The 8,275-nt window shown below is 39.8% G+C and overlaps 1 pseudogene; it reads right to left on the reverse strand.

Annotated features, from left to right (window-relative positions):
• Positions 1-1,514: 1,514 nt before the first annotated feature.
• LOC118593279 lies at positions 1,515-7,559 on the reverse strand (annotated as a pseudogene).
• Positions 7,560-8,275: the final 716 nt, after the last annotated feature.

An 8,275-nucleotide genomic window follows, 5' to 3' on the forward strand; every position in this document is an offset into this window, starting at 1 on the left:
TGTACACACACACACACACACACACACACACACACACACACACACTTAAACTCTTATTCAAACTTTATTTAAATTAATAGGGGGTTTACAGACTTTTCAAAAAGCCTAGAGAATGTAGATGGAGCCTCCAGCAGCAACTGATGCCTCCAGAGCTATTCTGTTTGTGTGGTAAGTGGGAACACTGGCATATCAGGAAGTTTCTGGCACTACACCCTAAAAAACTGTACTGTCTCCAGCACAACCTCCACACTCCTCATGGGGCCATTTTCACTGTGTTTCCCTCCATCCCGGGTCTCTCTTGGACATTTGCAACTTGTGAGCTAGTGAAGGGACATTTGGAAACCAACGGCAGCTGCAAGGGAACCTAACATTTTTAGCATCAGCAATAGAAGAAGCAACTCTCGAAAAGGCTTAGAGCCTGTGTGGAGAAACAAAGCTATAGAAAGCACCCTCATACCTAATGACATTACCATACAGATTTATACAAACTAATCCAGAATTATCTCACACTAAAGACCTGTAAAAGAAAATCCAGGGCTGGAGAGATGGCTCGGAGGATAAGAGCATTGGCTATTCTTCCAGAGGTCCAGAGTTCAATTCCCAGCAACCACATGGTGGCTCACAACCATCTAGAATGAGATCTGGTGCCCTTTTCTGGCATGCAGGCATACATGGGGGAAGAACACTGTATACATAAATCTTAAAAAAAAAAAAAAAAAGAAAAAGAAAATCCAAACAGTATATGAAGGCTGACATCTAATTTTTTTATAATTGTATTTAATTTTTCTTGCATATGTTTGGGTTTATATATTTGTATAAGTATATGTGTGTGTGTGTGTGTGTGTGTGTGTGTGTGTGTGTGTGTGTTAATAATATGCTTTGGGATCATTTAAGAACATGTACTTGACCTGCTGTCCTACTGTGCACACAGCATATTCAAGTTTAACTTATCCTTATAAGGACAGCATAACCAACCTTACTTTGCTGTGGATTTCCAATATGTCTTACTTAGGGTTTTATTGCTGTGAGATGCCATGACCAGGGCAATGCTTACAAAGGAAAAACATTTAATTGGGTTGGTTTACAGTTCGGAGGTTTAGTCTATTGTTATGGTGGGGAGCATGGGCACAATGCAGGCAGACATGGTGCTGGAGAGGTACCTGAGAGCTCTACATCTGGATCTGCAGGCAGCAGGAAGAGACAGTGAGCCACTAGGTCTGGCTTGAGCTTCTGAAACCTCAAAACCTGGCCCCAGTGACACACTTACTCCAACAAAGCCACACCTCTTCCAACAAGATCACACCTCCTAATAGTGTCGCTCCCTATGAGCCCACGGGGGCCATTTTCATTCAGACTACCACAATCAGCATTCACAACCTAAACTAAATACACAGATTTAATTTTAACTTATATACTTTCTATGCCTCTGAGCCAGAATAATGTATGTGTATATAGGGTGTGTTGTTTTTTTTTTTTTTTTTTTTTTTTTACAGGTTCATCTTTTTATTGGACATGTTAACAAAAGAGGTTTAGTCAAAAAGCCCAAAGCCCATGTTGTCATCAGACTCCTCACATTCTTCCTTCTTTCCTTCCACTTCCTTCTCCTCAGCTGGGACAGCAGCAGTGGAGGGGGCAGGACCGCCAGCAGGCCCACCAGCCCCTACGTTGCAGATGAGGCTCCCAATGTTGACATTGGCCAGGGCCTTTGCAAACAATCCAGGCCAGAAAGGTTCAACATTGACACCAGCTGCCCAATGAGGGCATTGATCTTGTCCTCCGTGACCATCACCTCGTTGTCGTGCAGGATGAGGGCGGAGTAGATGCAGGCGAGCTCGGAGAGGGAGGCCACTGCTGGCACAGTGCTAGTCGCCCGGATGAAGTGAGGGCCTCACCCCAACGCGACCTTAGCTTCCTTGGAAGAACCGAGCACCTTGGCGGCAGCTGAGGAAAGGGTCCGGGTGTGTTGTATTAATCACTTGCTGCAAGCTGCCCACGGGTTGAAAGCAAGCTTAAACAAAACAAATACACTGTAAGTATTCAGAGCAACATGTGGATGTGGGTAAGTAGTACCTGTTTGTGGTTTTGAGTGCTGCTCTGGATCAGTTGGGGGTAAATAAAGTCACTTCTTCTCTTGTGAAACTCTGTTAAAGATCTCTGTCCAAAGAAGTGTTCTCATTCCTTCCCCATACCATGTTTTCTGTACCATTCAATAAATACAACGTCCTTTGTTAGGGAGAGGCACAACACACAGAAAGGCAAACAGGACAGGCACACACAGCGAACAGATTATAGACAGGCCAGTCAACACAAAACAGAAGTCATAGGGAAAGAAGTAGAGAATCCAATTTGGACTCCCTTAATCAAACTAATCTGAGAGGAACTTCCTGTGTTTATTCCATAATATGATGATAATACATGTATACAACAATGTTTATTTCTAGATATGTATAAACATTTATATGCAACATATAAAAAGAGAGGTAGAGTCTATTAAGGATAGAGCAGAGGCATATGCCAAACATGACTGACCACAGTATCCCTTGAGCAAGGCCCTTCAAAGGGCTTGTCATACCCAGGCATTCAGATTTTAAGCCAGGTTCTAATTATATAAAGGTAAGCAATTTGGACAACATCCTTAAAGGGATTCATTTGAAAGAAGTATAAACAAATAATTGTAAGTTAATAGGATAAATCCTATGGTAGGAAAATACAAGTCTAATTGTTCATTAAAATTTCCCTGAGGCCAAACAGTGGTGACACATGCCTTTAATCCCAGCACTGGGGAGATCTCTGAGAGTTCAAGGCCAGCCTGGTCTACACAGCAAGATCCAGGACAGGAACCAAAATTACACAGAGAAACTCTGTTTCAAAAAAACAAAAAATAAATAAAAATAAAAAATAAATAAAATATCTCTGAACCACAAACAAATACTGGTGGATACAGCTTAAATCAGTTGTCTGTATAATGGGAATGATTTCTAGGCTTGGTGGTTCATGCTAAGATAGGAGGATTAAGAATTTGAAGCTAGACTGGGTTGTACACCAAGCTCCTACTTCAAAGAGAAAAGAAGCTGGGCACAGGGGCACATATCGGTAATCCCAGCACCTGGGAGTAGAGTCAAGGGGACTCAGGATTTCAAGGTCATTTTTGACTACACACCAAAGTTGAGGCTATCCTGGGATTTATTAGATTTTGCCTCAAAAAACAAAAACAAAAAAAAAAAGGAGAAAGAAAGAAAGAAAAAATATTTAATGCTTTAGTTTAGTTTTTAAATTCTTGTGGGCTTTTTGATTTTACTTTATAACAACACTTAATTTAAGATATGCATTTTTATTTTAAATAACTTTTTATTAGAGTATCTTTTGCTTATAATCAAAAAATGTTATTATACTGGGTCTGTTATTCTTAGAAAATGAAACTAAAATAGCAGAGGGTTGATGCTGGACTTGGAAATTCCTTCTCCTCACTGTCAGAATTTTTCTGAAATCTAGGCCCACCTACATACACACCTATTAATAGCAACATTCTTCAGGATTTTATGCTCTGTATCACTTTGTGAATTATCTTTGATTCTTATGATTAACAATTAACACGTTCACCTCATTCAAGGTTTTCTCCCTTGCAATTTTGCTCAGGATGGAAACTAATGAGACCATGTGTCCATCCGTTCTGCAAACATCTTCCCCCAGCTGAGCCAGCATCCATCTGCACAGCAGCGGTTCGTGGCAGCAGGGTAGGCTGGGAGGGAACACAGGGATCGATCTGTCTGTGCCTGCGTGGAACAGTATACATGATATCCTTGAAACTACCTAAGATTTCAGGACATAAAATGATAATACAAAAAGACCTAATTTTAGCGGGCTTTACAGCACAATGGAATTTTATTGGACTATAAAAGATTAAATAGTGAAAAGCAAAAAATTCAGGAAAAAGAATGGAAATGGACACAATTACATTAAGAGAAATAATTCAGGCTCAGAAGACAAATACTGCATTTTCACTCCCATGTATGGATCCTAGCTTTTAACACACACACACACACACACACACACACACACGAGCATGCAAGGATGGGTAGAAGTCAGGAAACTAAAGGGGAGGGCAAGAGGAGGAACTAGTGACTCGGGAAGAGTGGGGACAAAGGGAACACATGTGATCTGAGAGTGGAAAGAGGAAATGCTGGGGGAGAGTGGTCTAAATGGAGTGGTAGATAGGGAGACTGAAAGAGGAGCAGATGGAGGGGGTGGCCAACCAGAATAAATCTGTAAGACAATGCTGTGAGGAGCCCTATTATTAATGTAATTTAAAAGTTAAAGAATTTTAAATTCTTTACATTCACACATAGGATCCACCCCCTTGTATGTCCCTCTGACAGATGATTTTCACTGTCCTAGTTAAGTAGTCACTCTTGATAGTATTGTTAACTCTCAGTACCTTCCCATTCTATTACAGCTTAGCTACGGAAAAAAAAAGTTATTCAGTGCACTTACAGCCTGGCTCCAAAGGGATTATTTAATGCATTATTCCTGTATAAAATTTATCTTTTTGACCACCCCATTGAACATACACAAGCACTTCATAAACATCATCTATAAACATGAGGGAACAGTTCATCATTCCTATGTACTCATTCAAATGCAGTATCAACCACTGAGTTAAATTTGTTTTTTACCCAGTTGTATGCACAACTCTAGACGACAGCGAAAGAAATATTTACTTGTCTCAATGGTACCTTGTATACATTGTTTTCTTCTTCTTTTTCTGCTCCTCCTGCTCCTCCTGCTCCTCCTCCTCCTCCTCCTCCTCCTCCTCCTGCTCCTCCTCCTCCTCCTCCTCCTCGCTAAAGCAGCTTGATCTAGTTTCACAGATTCTTCACCTCTTCCTCCTTTATTTGGCTCTGTATTGTATCTGAAATTGACTTGTATTTGACATCCTGATCCTGGACAAGACTGAATTATTTTGTTTGCAAATCTTCTTGGGAATATCTTTACAATTATTCATGGATAATTAATAAACATCTCTACAGTAACAATAGCTGCTTACACTGATTGCCCAGAGTACTTGGTAAAATGGAGGAGTAAGGAAAAATGAGCAGTAACACTGGATTTTCAGATAACCCTGAAGTTACTAATCTTTCTAGTTTTCTTCCCAACAGCAATATTTACTTCTAGGGTGTTCCCTTCTCTTTCTTTCACTATGCTAGTTAATTTTGTTCATTGTGGACCACTCTCAAATGTGGAAGCTTGAAAGAATGGTGAAGCTCATGATTATATAGGACAGCAATTGTGGCTGGGCTCAGCTTGGTGGTTCTCTTGTTATGGACCAGACATATCTCTCTTGGAGCTTGCTAAGGTATCCTGCTCTACTCACACACCACTTAGAGCTCTAATTATTGCTTGAGGGTATCACAGTTCTATTCAAGGCCTTTTATTCTCCAGCAAGCTAACTGTACTTCATGATTTAGGGAGAACAAGTCCAGTGTACAACACTTTCCAAATCTTAAGCACCATCACATTTACAACTATGAAATTCTTTTAGACTCAAGGAATAGATGAGCACTGTAGCTTTTAGTATCAAAATGCTATGAAGTCACAGCACAAGGATGTGGATCCAGGGATGAAAGAAATTGTGGCCATCTTTGTATCTTACTATAATCATATGCATGTCTAAACATAGAGACACATCCTATGAAGTAGGTCAACATGAAAAAGGAATTCTATTAATATGTACTAAAATTTACATACATTCAAAACTTTAAGGGATTAAAATATTTCTTCAATTTTCAAGTAAAATCAATACTAAAGAAAGGTATTCTCATGACTCACAGATCTTGACTGACATCTGACCTTCCACCACATGTTTTTGGGATTTTGTATTTGAGAATGAATTATCAGAATTAGATCCATACCAATCCTTTGAGACCACAAAACACAAGCACTCACTGTGTCTGCCACCTGGGTTTGAAGAAAGAAGAAAGAGGTCATGAAGAGGTAATGCTTACTCAAATTTGATGGTAAGCAGATAAAAGGAAATGGACACAAAAGATGGAAGGAGAGCCCTGTAAAGCCAGATAAATCTCAAAGAAAAAAAAAACCAGGATAGAAATTTACTGTATTATTTCCTTGGCATTGAGGATTCAGGGCCATTCACACAGTACCAGATAAATCAATACAATAAATCTTTGTTATCTGTCACTCTGCAGAACTCAAGGCTGAGATTTCAGATATCTCTCTAAAATGTTTTTTAGAAAGTTAATTGAATTAGAATAGAAATAGGCCAACTGATGATAGATTTTCTATCAGCTTTTTAAAGGATTATAACCCATTGGTTTATGAGGCTAAGAAATACCTGGCAGTGAGTAAGCATACATAAATGCAATGAGAGGACAGGATGGAATTCTGCCTAGAAATGTGAGAGATGGAAGCTGCTTTAGAAAGCTCCTGGAGGAGACATTGGAGCTAGAACTAGGTGGGTGATAGATGAAAAAGCATCCCTGCCCATTCAGCCTGGAGTCTACTCAGACTAGAAGGAAGGAACAGAGCCAGCCAAGTTGATGGTGTTGGCTAGTCCATTAGGCAATCTCTGTTATGAAAACATAAGATCCACTTTCATTCATCCACACTGGCTTGAGTCCAGCATCTACACACAGCCTTTCACACATACATGGATCTTTCTAGCTTTGGTAATTGTCTACTCCACTCCATCCTGCTAAGAAGCAACTATACAGACATAGAAAACCCCAAAGACGCTGATGCACATATGAACTCACCGAGACTGTGACAGCATGCACAAGACCTGTACAGGGTCAAACCCAATAAAAATCCCAGCACTGCAAAGAAGAAATTCATAAGAGGCAGCTTATGCTAAGTTTCTTTAAATTTCAGCTTTCACAAATGAAAAGTGACCATTATGGTTGTGTTCACTTTATGAAATTGTGGTGATGTAACGCAGAAAGTGCTGGGAACATGATTGGCAATTAGCAAGGTTACATCAGTTTTAGGTAGTGTTGACCCATGAAGATTTCCTTCCTGGTATCTCAGAAGTCCTATACAGGCCACCATGACTACCTTCCCAGAAGCTCCTCAGATATCTGGACATCAGTTATGGATATCACTAGAGTCTACACTGTCTACTTACATGGGTCACTTGTTACCTTTGGGTATATACCATAAACTCCTTAAAAATGAAATCACTTATAATCCTTTTTTGGACACCATCAAATGAAGATATGATGGGATGTCTTTTGTTATCATGACTTTTCCAAAATTCAGATTTTCAAACTTTGTATCTAGGGTAGCTCATAAATGCAAAACTAACTTGATTCCTCAGCATCAGTCAGTTTCTGCCACTATAATAAAATAACCAGGAGAATTAATTTATAAGAAGAACAAGTTATTTTTGTCTCATGGATTTGAAGGTCTTAGTTCACGATGGGGAGCACCCATTACTTCTGGATCTCCTGTGATGGGACTGGATGTCAATGGTAAAGGAAATGTGTGGTAGAGCAAACTGCTCACCTTTTGACCAGAAAGCAAAGGAGAAGCATGAAGAAACTCATGTTCCTAAATACCTTGATGTCGCTCAATAGCCCAATAACATAAAGACTTCTCATAAGACCCCACATCCCAAAGTTTCTTAACCTCCCAATATTGCCCACCACCCCACCCTTTAAAACGGACCTTTGGGGGACATTTAATATCTTAACTATAGCAACTGACAGTGATTATATAAGCTATTCACATATCCTTTCAAACAATATTACTTAATTTGCTAGAAACTAAATCATCCCTGTGGATGAAGTGATGAAAAAATTATTTGGTAAATGATCTGCTGAAGTTTCAATTCCCTACAGTAACCCCTTGCAGAATAATTTGAATACAGCCTCAGGTGTTGATTTTCGGAATAAAAACACAGCTCCATTAGGCACAGCAGCTGTGGCCCCATCTCTGCTGCCTCCATTACAGATCTAGTTGAAATCTATTCCTTAGCTCCCTTGCACCTACATTTTGGAAACAGTTGTTCAGTTTCCTGACCGCCATAGTCTGTTTTTTCCAAGTTCTCTGGATGAAATGAATATTTCTCTTGGGTTTAGGCAATGGTTCATTTGGTAAACTGCATGCCTTCCATGCAAGCAGGATGACCTGTATTTGATCTGATGCACATAAAAAAGCCAACTATGGTGGCATTTTATATTCTTATAAGATAAATCTTATAATCCCAGTGCTGGGAAGGCAGAGACAGAAAACCTGGGGTTTCTGCCCAAGGCTTGTCTGA

The sequence above is a fragment of the Onychomys torridus genome, chromosome 11 (assembly GCF_903995425.1).
Source record: "Onychomys torridus chromosome 11, mOncTor1.1, whole genome shotgun sequence".
Taxonomy (NCBI): domain Eukaryota; kingdom Metazoa; phylum Chordata; class Mammalia; order Rodentia; family Cricetidae; genus Onychomys; species Onychomys torridus.